This window comes from Bombyx mori, chromosome 14, assembly GCF_030269925.1.
Source record: "Bombyx mori chromosome 14, ASM3026992v2".
NCBI classification, from domain to species: domain Eukaryota; kingdom Metazoa; phylum Arthropoda; class Insecta; order Lepidoptera; family Bombycidae; genus Bombyx; species Bombyx mori.
The window spans coordinates 12,062,242-12,076,309 of record NC_085120.1 but is presented as its reverse complement, the minus strand read 5'-3'; the positions used below and the strand labels follow the sequence as shown (position 1 = coordinate 12,076,309).

At 37.5% G+C, this 14,068-nt stretch overlaps 1 protein-coding gene across 3 annotated transcripts in view; it reads left to right on the top strand.

The window, feature by feature from the left end:
• The window catches only part of LOC101738072 (uncharacterized), a 161,721-nt gene that overhangs the window by 72,679 nt on the left and 74,974 nt on the right, over window positions 1-14,068 (top strand). For all 3 annotated transcript variants that reach the window (XM_038015381.2, XM_004923751.5, XM_062672168.1), the window contains one exon: window positions 9,873-9,935. The gene's annotated coding sequence lies outside the window, so the exon portion shown is untranslated. The remainder of the gene's footprint in view (window positions 1-9,872; window positions 9,936-14,068) is intronic.

The window sequence follows — 14,068 nt, the reverse complement described above, 5'->3', positions numbered from 1 at the left end:
AAATAATCTTGCATGAACAATTAGGTGTAAAAAAGTTGTTTTCCCGATGGATACCGCATTCGCTCTGTGAAGAGCAAAAAGCGGCTCGCGTTACTTGGTGCGTCAGAACTCTCGAAAGATTCCACGCAGGATCCTCAAATGCTGTATACAACATTGTATCAGGTGACGAATCCTGGATATACGCGTACGAACCCGAAACAAAAAACCAGTCACGAGTTTGGGTGTTCGAAAATGAGTTAAAGCCAACAAAAATTGTTCGTTCGTTCGTGTTGCAAAAAAAATGGTGGCCACGTTTGTCTCCAAAACCGGCCATGTTACGACTATTCCTCTTGAGGAACAAAACTGTTAATGCAGAATGGTATGCTAGCATTTGTTTGCCACAGGTCGTTTCTGAACTCCGTAAAGAGAACTGCAACCGCCGCATCATCCTCCATCACGACAATGCGAGTTCTGACACCGCGCACAGAACAAAAGAGTTTTTAGAGCAAGAAAACATAGAATTATTAGACCATCCGCCGTACAGCCCCGACCTAAGCCCTAATGATTTCTATACTTTCCCTAAAATAAAGAATAAATTGCGTGGACAGAGATTTTCATCACCTGAAGAAGCTGTGGACGCCTACAAAACGGCCATTTTGGAGACCCCAACTTCCGAATGGAATGGTTACTACAATGATTGGTTCCATCGTATGGAAAAATGTGTCAAATATCGCGGAGAATACTTCCAAAAGCAATAAATACATTTTTAAATAGTAATGTTGTGTCACTTCGTTAATTCCCGAAATTTTCAGTGCCGCCTATGTACCAAGGACACTACACGTCTAAATGTTTATTTACTGTAGATTATACCCGCAGTATGGTTCCCCTAGTGTTTGAAATTTCATAATATTATTTTCATACTCTAATTTGAATTGTAAATACAAAACGTGACGCCATTACCTGCGGACACTTGATTGGCGTTAACAAAGCCATCAAGACTTACATTTTCATATAACCTTAAATAATTGGAAGGACAAATCAGCTATAATTTGTAAAATATCAGCTATTTTAAATTTTTTTTGGTCATTTCATTTAATTTTTATTCATTTCATTCGCGTTTTCATTATTCGCGGATTAAAAAATGCGAACCAATTCTTTTTTCTTTTTTTTTATTGCTTAGATGGGTGGACCAACTCACAGCCCGCCTGATGTTAAGTGGTTACTGGAGCCCATAGACATCTACAACGTAAATGCGCCACCCACCTTGAGGTATAAGTTCTAAGGTCTCAGTATAGTTACAACGGCTGCCCCACCCTTCTCCATATTCACGGTTTCTGTATTCACGGAATATTTACGGAACATAAACCTCGCGAATAAGGGATTATTACTGTGATTGTGAAAGTTTAAAAAATTCACAATCATATTGGCCGTGAGATCTTGTCTAAATATTGATTTACACTGATAATCTATACAAATAAATAAAATTGGATTGTCTGTTTGTAATATAATAAAATAACCACTTTTTACTAAATGCGTAGGTATGTTATACCACAGTACATATACCAAAATATATTTTTTGAATTTTTGTCTGTCTGTCTGTTTGTTCCGGCTAATCTCTGGAACGGCTGGACTGATTTTGACGAGACTTTCACTGATAAGTAGCTGATGATATAAGAAGTAACCTAGGCCAATTTTTTCAGACTAGCTTCGCCCCGCTGCGTCACCCGCGGTACAACATTATCCGCGGGTAGAATCGCGGGACTCAGCTATCAATAATAAAATTTAATGTTTCCGAAGCGAAGCGAGGGCGGGTCGTTAGTAGTAAATAAAATCCCAAAGCAGCCTTTGCATAGAAAATACTTTATTCGAATAATACTAGACACTCTCGGGAATATGCGATGTGTTCGCGAAAATAAACTGAAGCGTTTGCTCTCAGGAAATCTATTTGCGGAGCTGAAGTGCCCTGTCGCCTTTTGTTTGCTTTATTTCGTTCAGTTCATGTTAGATCCTTGTAAAAGCTTGTATGACTGAAATCATTTACAAAACATAATAAACAAATATCCCTGAGTAGTCGAAATTCGACTATAATTCCTCCTTGCGTCGGTTTCCTCATTCTGAGGGTCGTGGTCATGGCCTTGAAACAGTTTAAATGTTTCTCTGTCCATGACTCTCTTGGGATGTAATTGTGGTGGGTTCCCACGTCTTTCCACATCAGTATTTCGAAGGGATTTAGTCCTTCACGGCAAACTGGTCCCGCTCCGGGTCTCTTGTTGTATCCGGGGGCTGGGTTATTTCCCGCCGCCCAGTGCTCGGCGTTGACGTTTTACGGTAGGAATGTCCAAATCTACTCAACCCTCCTTTTTTTACATCCGGGCTTGGGACCGTCAATGGCAGAGACTATAATTACATAATTGATATTATAAATTTGAACATTACGTTCTATTGTCAAAGACTTTTTTTTTTAAGAAATTTTATGACCTGGTAACTAAGACATTTAAGTCATGTCATGAAAAATAATAATCTGGAGTGAAATGAAATGAAATGATATTAAATGAAATGAAGATGATTAATTTGAGACATTAATCAACTGGGATGAAATTAAATGATATAGGATGAAATATAATCTCAGTAAAATGGTGGTCATTTACTGAGATTTTTTCAGTGGAGTGTGGACTTTTTGGAGGATCCGGAGAAGCTACGCCCAGTGGCTTTGTTTCAATTTCCCACATTTGTGCACTTCGAAGGATACTAAACAGTTCATAAACCACCGTTATTACACATTTAAACCTGAAGAAACACTAAATAGACAAAATAAAACAAATCACACAACTTCACTCCTCGCGTTCCCGCCAAAAAGTCTCCTTTACTTCTTTAATCACAGATTTCGCCAAGGCTACACTATAGACAAATAATATTAAAAACAAACAATATTAATCTATTCTCAATTTGACCACAGACTCAACAAAGGAGTATATATCGACGCTTGAAAGGCAATCCTGACTAAGCGACAAAAGTAGGCAAAATGAGTTAGATACACCATTGGAATCGTCTGATTTTTCTGCGTCGTTTAGTATAGGTTTCATCACTCTGTGACGTGTTTTATGTCGCTTAGATATGGTGTGATTTTCATAAAAATGCAGAGTTTTTTCCTACCAAACGACAAAAAAAAAGTTATTTTAGAGACATCCTGCAGTTAGGACATTTTAATAATAAGGTATTATTTACTTAGTCAGTTATTCATGTTTTTAAATTTTCATTTGTTTGTATTTATTTATTTTTACTTGTTATGAAATTTTTCTTTCAAACCACTTAGTAGATTTTACCTATACAAAGTAGTCGTAATTGGTACAGTTATACAATTTAACTTGAAACAAAATGGAATATTATTGAATCTTAGATAGTTTTACTTGTTTAACATAATACCCCTTTCCATCCGTAAATATTTGTACATGACAACATTTCTAATAACTACGTCGCCTAGATAATTTTACTTGATTAATTTCAATGGTTACTTTTGGCGCTTAGTTATGTTTACCCGTAAACAAAATATATTTTTTTGTCGCTAAGGAACTGCGCGAGTTTAAATACGTCGCGTGGGTATGCGCAACTAGTCGCGTACCACGTTTTGGCGGGCTGGTAAAAGGTGACATTCGTAAGCTGGGCGTCGCTTAGTAAAGTCGTTTGTCACATTATTTTGCATTTTGTTCCCATGAGGGAGATGTGAACCACCAAATAAGACCAAAGAAATGACTATAGATTCCGTAAAAGGATTTATCAGAAGTTTACAAAGTCGTCGTGGCCTAAAGGATAAGGCGTCCGGTGCATTCGTATGTAGGGATGCACTGGTGTTCGAATCTCGCAGGCGGGTACCAATTTTTGGAATGAAATACGTACTTAACAAATGTTCACGATTGACTTGCTCGGTCATCGTTGTCGTCGAACCCGTCGCTTGCGACGAAGGGTTCGGCGAGTAAATTAACCCACAGACACAGCCCACTGAGTTTCTCGCCGGATTTTCTCAGTGGGTCGCGTTTCCGATCCGGTGGTAGATTCAGCGAAGCACTGCTCTTGCTAGGGCCAGTGTTAGCAACATCGTCAGGTTTGAGTCCCGTGAGTTCACCTACTAGTTAAAATTACGCTGATACATCTTGTGAGTCTGCACGGGTAGGTACCATCACCCTGCCGTGATTTTTGCCCTGAAGCAGTAATGGGTTTCGGTTTGAAGGGTGGGGCAGCCGTTGTAACTATACTGAAAACTTAGAACTCATATCTCAAGGTGGGTGGTGGCATTTACGTTGTAGATGTCAATGGGCTTCAGTTACTACTTAACACCAGCTAGGCTGTGAGCTCTTGATCTGAGCACTAAAAATAAAAAAATACCAGCGGTACCTTCGCATTACTATCGTCAAGATTCGAGCAAAGTTTACCTTTCTGAAGAAATTAGAAATATCTACAATTTATACAAACTATACAAAAAGCACAACATGGATCAGGGCATGGATATTGTAAGCGAGAGAATTTTTCGTAAAATATTCCAAGATAATTTCAACATCGCATTTCATGTACCTAAAAAAGTCAAGCGTCTTCACTACGAAAAAAATGAAAAATCCTGAAAAACTAAAGTGAAAAGTAATAACATGAAATAGAAAAAGAAGAAAGCTACACCCATTTTAGAGCCCACAAAAATATACACCGAGATGATCCGTCATCTCATATGCTAGTTTCGGAAAAAGTACTCAACACGCCTTTTGCACAATCTATGTTTTTGTATTATGCTCGTAGTAGGAAACTAGCCGTATGTAATTTTTGTGTTTATGAAAGTTACTACTGGGATGTTTTTTGTTACTACTGGGATGAAAGTAATGGCAAGCGTGGCACCAATGAGATTGCAACTATTTTACATAAATATATTCAGTCCATTGATGCTAGAAGAAACGTTACGCGATTACTTCTCTATTGCGACTGTTGTCCAGGCCAAAACCGGAACCATACGGTATTAGCAATGTTGCATTCATCATTACAGGAGTGCAAATATATCGATATTATTCAAATAAACTTTCTATTGACGGGACACACTTACATGTCGATACCATGCTATTGTAGAGAATCGATCAAAAAATACCACTGTTTACCCATCATCACAATGGTTTACAATATTTTCAACAGCTAGGCAAGATTCATCGCCTTTTCAGGTGGAAAGACTGAGCTATGAAGATTTTTATAAATGGAATAGTATTAGTGATAAGTACTTCAAAGGCAAGATCCGTGTTATGACTTTCCAAAAATACAAGCAAAGCGTTAAATACAAAACATCTATGAATGCTTCTGCATCATCTTTTGATGTCGAAGTTCAGCCTAAAATCAAGTTATCACTGACATCTTGTTATAGGTCTCAGTTACCCATATCAAAAGCCAAATATGATGATTTGCTCAAACTTTGCACTGACAAAGTCATTCCTAATTGTCTTAAACAAGAGTTTCTGAGTATTCCACGTGCACGACATTGTACGATATTGAAGATTGTGATCGATTAACAAAAAATAACAAGATCTCATGTCGCATATCTATCGTATGCCTTTGGAGAGTGATTAAATTACAATAGTGTTGTTAAGTTTGGTTATGTTTAATAGCAGAATACAATTTATTATTGTTTTTGTTGTTGATTTACTCTGAAAACTAGAGCTTTTATGAGTTTTAATAATTCTCTATTGTTTTTAAGACTGATGAGGCAATAACTAGATTTTGGTATTATATTGGAATACACTACAATGTGTTATAGTTTATTTATTTAATATTGTATAAAATATAATAGTAATAGCGTGATTTTGTTACAAAAAAATATATCCCTATTGTCTCTTACAATAAATGTTTATTCATAAATGTCGCGCTCTTTTGGTTTCGCTCTTTTGCATGATTTATCAAAGTAATTTATTACATTTTAGTTCAATTCTTTACACTTTCTACATGCATAAAAAAATGGAATAGTATTTAGATACATTTACTCGATTTGTTGTGAACTATGGGATCACTTTAGTCCAATATACCCAAAACGAAACTTTAAGCTGTGCGAATTTGTCTAACTTTACATGTTACTGAAAATCTTTCAACGATAGCTCATATTGTTTTACACGTTACTCCAAATCTTTCAATGCTGGCTTAGATAATTTTACTTGTGACGAGAAACCTTTTATATAAAATTCAGATAATTTTACCTGTTTATCAAATTATGGACAATATATATAAGCGACAATAACTTCTATATACACAAATGATAGGCAATAGCCTTTAAGTATATTCAATGGGCAAAAAAAAACTATATCTAGGTCTATTAAAATAATTTCAATCCTACAGTTAGATTCGTTAAAATATTTTTTTTTCCAAATATTTCAACTTTAAATTGCTCTACTGTAAAGTTCACGCATTGTCGCTTAGTCATGTTTGTCTTTCAAGCGTCGATATGCATGTGTGTGTCAAATACGCGGTAGTGTGTGTAATGTTTTTATTTATTGATTTAATGTATTTTTATGCATTATTTAAAAATAAATTAACATTCTGCACTCCTTCTCTATATTGTCTATGAATGTGGGAAATTTCATGCTCCTCCGTCCGCGCAATTTTCGTAAAAAGGGGTACAAAGTTTTTGCTTCACGTATTAATACATATATAGATTTATTCACACCGTACAACACAATAAAATACGAATAACATATGTATCAATAAAATGATTCATTTTCATTTATAATTGACTGGATTTATATCTTGATTGAAACATCGACCTGATTGATATTTATGAAGATTTTATGTGCAATCCACGGCTGTGAACAGCATTCGTCAAACAGAACGCATAATTAGCGCGCGTCAGAGCGCCAAACTGACGCCGCGCTATGACGCCGAGATGTGTTGTACTACTATGGTAACATACCGTCAAACAGAGCCCCAGCGCTATAAGTACGCAGCGCTCTGTCGCGGCGTTAGGACGCTTTGACGTCAGGCGTTGTAATTTTTTACAAATTTTATTTTAGCGTCCGAGTGAATGTGTATTAAAATACTAGATAATGCCCGAAAAAATTATATAAATAGTTAGAAAATACCCATGCTTATACAATGCCACATCTGAATCACTCGATTTCTTAATACTTTTAAATTTTCACACTGCTATCGAAAGGCACAATGATTTGGCGAATGCGTTTTGTCAAGGAGCGTTGGACTCATCTAGTCAATTTGTGTGACATGAAAAGAGCGCGACGTTAAGTTCGCGGCGCTAAGTACGCGTTCTGTTTGACGAATGCTTAAGGTAAATTAGTTTCTGAATGTTACAACTTGGGGATGGCAGGTTTTATAGATGTAGCCTCAATGTAAAAACGTACTAATAAAACCCATCCTTACAATGATTCTAATACGATATAAATAAGTACGATGGAAGTTTTTAGACTTTCCAATGCGTGACAGAGGTATGAGATTTGCTACCCATAGACACAGCCCACTGAATTTCTCACCGGATCTTCTCAGTGTTTCCGATCCGGTGGTAAATTTTGCGAAGCACGGCTCTTGCTAGGGCCAGTGTTAGCAACAATTCTGGTTTGAGCCCCGTTAGCTCACCTACATGTTAGGGCGAAGCTGAAATAGCCTCTCAAGGCCATCAGCATAGGTAGGAAAAAAAAAGATTTACTATTCGTGATTTTAACTTTAATAAAATAACAATTCAAATAGTAATTGATTCTAAAGTCTGCATATATGTGTGAATGTTGTAGTACAGATACCGAAACCCTAATAAAAAGATATAGAAACTTCACCAGTCAGTCAGTGTATAAAGGTTTTTATAAACAGTATCATTTTTTTTTATTGCTGTTATAGGTGGGTAACGTACGTCCCACCTAATGGTGAGTGGTTACCGTCGCCCATGGATATCAGCAATTCTAGGGGCACAGCCAAGCCCCTGTTGACCGATATCCAATGGTATCTTTTCCTTGTAAAGAGTTTGGAATCATATCACTCCTGAAAGGGATCATAAGATGAAAATCCAAGGGTCGCCGCTATCCGTTCCTTTTCCACAGTCTTTTAACAATCATGAAAGTCATAACATTCAGCATCATAGCCAATCTAGTTAAAGGACCAGGCCAAAGAATATTCCCTATATTTTATAACCGATCTATTAGACGCACAAGACACGACTAGAATACCTTGAACTTGAAGCCGAGAACATTATCAAGTAAACCAACAGAACGGAATGAAAACAAGCCATAATGAACCCTAAACCTTCGCGGTGAAGGCAACGAGCGAAGACAATTTCAGTTCAACGGCTTAGTTTAGTCACGCATTGTATTGCTTATTGTCTTGGAAACTATGTTTACCGTTTTTATTCTCGTAATCAAGATGAGAATATTTCCGAGGTTAAATATTCCTTTGTTTTTGCTATAATGTGTGTGTCTTTTGTAACGAAGCTTGCATCATATGTACGCTCAAAATTGTGTTACAAATAAGTGGACCGTCTGTTATTTACATTATCGTAGTCTATGAAAAAATATAGAACAGACAAGGCTGTATGGGCATAGATCCCCTTGCCTTTCCTAATAAGGAAAATTTGTACCAAAAAAAAAGTCTATGGAAAACAACAGTGTAAACGACATTCGGCTTGAGGCATGTCTCATATCTGACCCAGGGGTAACGCAAAGCCGTCGTCGCCCGAAAGATGGCTTGTCAGATCTCCCAATGCTTTTCGACTCTTCAAGAGCTCAACTAGCGGAACTGAACAATAGACTCAGCCCACCGAGCTTCTCGCCGTATCTTCTCAGTGGGTCGCGATTCCGATCCGTTGGTAGATTCTGCGAAGCATTATCGCTGCTAGTAAAATAAGAAGGGCTAATTTTATTTTTTTTATTGCCCTTGTAGGCAGACGATCATAAGGCCCACCTGATGGTGAGTGGTTACCTTCGCCCATGGACTTCAGCAATGCCAGGGGCAGAGCCAAGCCGCTGCTTAAAATGAGTTCTAAGTCTCGGTTTTCAAAAAACGCATTACTGCTTCACGGCAGAAATAGGTAGGGTGGTACCTACCCGTGCGGACTCACAAGACGCCGTATCACCGAGTGTAGTCGGCCGAATGCAAGACCACTAACGTCTGTGTAATGTGTTATTTAGGTGTGCCTTAACAACACATTAGCCTTCCTCTCAGGAAGTGTCAATTCTTCGTGGAAGTCCAGAGAAGGTTTAAATGGTAGATAAATATGAAAATGCTCGGAATTAAATAAAAATAACAATTTTGTGTTCCCTTTGATGTGTCCCCCGTCGGACGGATTCCTTTTGTTTGTTTTAAGTTTATTTTATACAAAAGTTTAGGTATTTTATTTATCGATTGAGGCACTACGAAGTCTGCCGGGTCAGCTAGTCTAGTATAAATTGTAAACACTTAAACAAGATATTCATATTTCCATTCCATGTTTAAATTACACTCGTTACGATATTGTAATTGCTGAATCCTCAAGAAACAATTGTAGCTTCGTTCTCAAATTATCGTTTTCTTCCGAATCTCATTACGAATTCACAGAATCCACGTGGATGAAAACTGGAGTACCTCCATAATTGTAGCGTGGACCTCATTACGTATTCAAGCCTCAATTATTCCGTCAGGACCTTGGGGTCTTTGTCGGCAACTCAAACTTGAATCATATTTTATTTATGTGTTTTAATGACAATTTAACGAGGTGTTTTTTTTTTAAGGTTCTATATTTACTTAGACACAGATGAATATATCAAATTTAGTTTGTCTGTTTAAGAAGTTATTCTAATTTACTAACGTGTTAATTTCCCTTAATCGATCTCTCCTGCTGTGACAATACAATGATGATGCTATGAGTTTATCAACACGAATTCAAATCGGATTACCTCTACTTCCAGGTCGTTCGAGGTCACACGTTGCCATGGCGACCGCAACTAAAACAAACCCCTGAAACCGACAAGGTGAGTACAAACAAATAATAAGTACCGAGAATATTTTGACGACACACTTGCTGGGTGAATGGGAAAATATTTATTTAGTTAGGTATTTATTTATTAAGTTGCGCTAACAAAGTGATCATCAATACAAAACATTGACAAATTGACAAAAGTTCATGGCAGATGTCACCTCAATTATAGGTGCAATCGACAGTGCATTAAAAACAAAAATGAAAATTAAATAATTTATTTATTTATTTATGTACACACAGAAAACAAGACACAGTACAGAGTAATAGGAATATTATGTACAAAGGCACAAAGTAAGATTTGATTACATTTGATTGAATGCTTAACATTAATTTATATTTAATTGGGAAATGATGACAATATTTATTTATTTAAATGAATATTGTGCTCTAGTTTGTAAGCGGCTCCGAAGGGCAAGCGAACAATCAATTTAAGCACGAGGATACAATTAATGTTAGTCTTCTTCTCAGTCGAATACTCTTGGCAGAGTAGTCGTGGTTGTCATGGCATGTAGACCTGTATGATGATGATAATGCTAGTAAAAATCATTTTAAAATAGCATTTTCTTACCTAAGTATTTACTTATTCCACCAATAATTAATTACGATATTAAAAATAGCAAGTAAACTCACTCTCCTAGTGGTTCAATAAATGAAAATAAAACGCACTAATAAAAATGTTGAAGAACATACCACTGGGTACGTATAAAAAAAAATCAAGGGAGCAAGTAAGTCAATTTTAATTACTTCGTCAAAACATCCCAGTACTAATCAAAATATTATAATATAATATTCAACTCAACGGAAAGGCTGCATGCGAAATGTAATTAAATTTAACTTTGCTCAGAAAGAGCATGAGATACATTGATTTAATAGGTTTTTACCTTGTAAAGGGTACCTGGTATTTAACGTAAACCAACAATTTTTTTTATTGCTTAGGTGGGTGGATGAGCTCACAGCCCACCTGGTGTTAAGTAGTTACTGGAGCCCATACACATCTACAACGTAAATGCCGCCACCCACCTTGAGTTATGAGTTCTAAGGCCTCAGTATAGTTACAACGGCTGCCCCACCCTTCAAACCGAAACGCATTACTGCTTTACGGCAGAAATAGGCGGGGTAGTGGCACCTAACTATACTTGAGACTTGAGAACTTATATCTCAAGGTGGGTGGCGCATTAACGTTGTACTATGGGCTCCAGTAACCACTAACACCAGATCGGCTGTGAGCTCATCCATCCATCTAAGGAATAAAACTATAATAAAAAAAACCTGCTCGTGTAAAGTCACAAGAGGCAGCTTGAGCAGCCCAGTATCTACAAAATAGACTACAGCTGCAGCGAATCTTCACATTGAATAAACAAAACATACTATCTCAGCTCTCAGAGAAAGAAACACATCCGGGCCACTAAAAATAACGGAATGCATAAATCTGCTTGTCCTGAACAAATACTGGAGTTTGGACATTGAATTGAGTTTCACATGGTTCATGGTTTTATTATTGACTGTACCCGGCTATATACCGGGATCACTCGAAAAATACGAGGAAACATTTAGTTATAAACATTTTAACCGGGGTTAAGGCATCAGGCTATCAAATAAGTGGAACCCAATAATAAATTTAGTAAAAAACACAATGGGTTTTCGAAGTGCCTTGAAAAACAAAACTGTCGTATATGTAGGTACAGGTAACACGCAAAAAGGGACTAAAAAGAATATAGACAGAATTGTCGTCTCTTAATATCGAAATCAACAAATTTAATTATTGGTGAAAATCCATTGAATAAAACAACACCTTTAAATAATATAGAATTGGGACAGCCCTGATTTCAATAACCCAATTACGTTTCTCCGAAATCGCAACACTGTTTACTATAGGACTATAGCAACGTTTTAGTTCAAGGCCCTAGTAAACCGTTATGAATAAAGAGTCTTATCGAAAGTTATATAGGCATAAACAGGCTAAAAAAAGCGTCAGTAATCTTATAACGGGCTTCTAAAGCTCCGATAACTTATAATGAATATAAACACGTCGTTTTAGATCCTCCCGATCCACTAAAGGTCCTTTTAGGTACCTCAAGCACCGGTCATCGTTCTCGTCGAACCCCTGGCGACGAAGGACTTGGCAAAACAAACTCCTAGACACAGCCCACTGAGTTTTTCGACGGATCTTCTCAGTGGGTCGCGTTTCTGATCCAGTGGTAGATTCTGCGAAGCACTGCTTTTGCTAGGGTTAGTGTTAGCAACGTCGTCGGATTTGAGCCCCGTGAGCTCACCTACTTCTTAGGGCTACCATGAAATGGCCTTTTAAGGCCATCATATTACGTAATTTTTTTTAAATTATAAACATCGTTTAACTTTATCCTGAATTTAATTTCATGGAGACAGACAGCATTGTCAATTTCAGCCCTTCAAAACCAATTTCGTGTGTGCAGTTGTTTATTATTCTGGAGTTATCACTGTTTAATCATTCCCCAGTAACCACGCAACTGTCTAATAACATTTTAATTGTTCTTTTCAATAAGCTCGAATATAAGTGAGACAAACGAATTAGTGAGTCAACTCTCACCATGATCATTTTGTCACATGGCGATTTTGTCACGAGCTTCTAAATATAAAGAAGTTTCTATCGAAAACCAAACATAGTGATATTCATATTTATAATCCCCTGTGTATCAATACACTTCGTCTGCTATAAAAGCAAACTAAAATTATTTCCATGTAGAATTTTCGGTATATTCATAAAATATTTTATTTATATGACATCGATATTGTAATCTCTCAGTTTGTTTGGAGGGAAAAATGTTTTTGATCAAATTTAGGTTGGGAGTTATATTGTGTGTAAGTTAATATTGTGAGGAGGCAGTCTCCTCCCCGTAAGAATCACAGGGCAACCTGAGGGGGTCGAAGCTGTGTCATTAACACGCTAGCACCAGAAGGATGGGGAGAAGTGGCCGAGGTTGACTTTGCTGTCCGCGTTGCCTTCATCGCCTAACGTATTGTGGACGAGCAATCTGGTCGACGTTATATCGGGCTCCGACCCGGCAGGCTGATTGATCCAGTTGGTATCTCGGAACACCATCGGCACCGACTGGTATAACGGGACGACGTATCGTGGGAGTCGTTATTCGTCGACAATCGCCTCGACGACACATGAGTCCTGGCGGTGGGGTCGCTTTTTTAGGGTTGTTTTTAGTATTGACCGTAGGAACCACTCTACTCAGGCTGAGTTCTGATCCCGGGTGGAGATCGGACGTCAGATGACATAGTGCAAGGAGCGTCGTTTGGCGGGTAGGGCCCTAGAACGTCCTTAACCCGTGGTCTAGTTCCAATATCAGCATACAATCAAGACCCACCCGTGCGCCCCTTAGTCGCGGATACCTCGTGCATGAAGTTCGACTCCCTGCCAGGAAACAAAAAGATAAGGCTTAAATTAACATTCATTAATTTCATAAAAAGTCTGACATTCCCGAAATCCCAAATTTATTTTCCTCTGGTTTGCTTTCTGTGATCAAAACAATTTATGGCAGAGGTTAGAATTGTAGAACAGTTGCGAATGATTTTGTACCACGAATGCTTATATTGAAATTATGCTATTTGTAGTATTAATTATGCATGAATTGGTGATGACATGTATTAATTAATTTTACACAAACCCTTCTTCATTACCAATGATATGAAACCTCACAAAATCGACCTTCATACGTGAAGTATCGTGTAACATTTTCGTACGAAACCTTACATTCCGTATCAAAATTAAAATAATTACGTTAATTTCACTGCGTAACTCGAACTTTGAAATGTTTGTAAAGCAAACTTTAGCACCTGTTTTAGAGATAAAATATTTCATCTGAACAAAATATGTAGTATGACAGAGACTTTTGGACAACTCACAACTCTTACTCAAAAAACGGACTAGCAAAATCCTTGAAGTAACAGGAGATTGCCTGATGCACAATGACCACGATACAGCATTTCAAACTTTTTTTCATCGAATAATAAAGCGCGATTTATTGACTGCTGCTTAAAATAGAGGGAAAAAGGCCTAGGGGTAGAGGTCCCAAACGATGGTCGGACCAAATAGCGGAGGAACTGAGGGTACCTGTCAGTGATGCACTCCACCAAGCT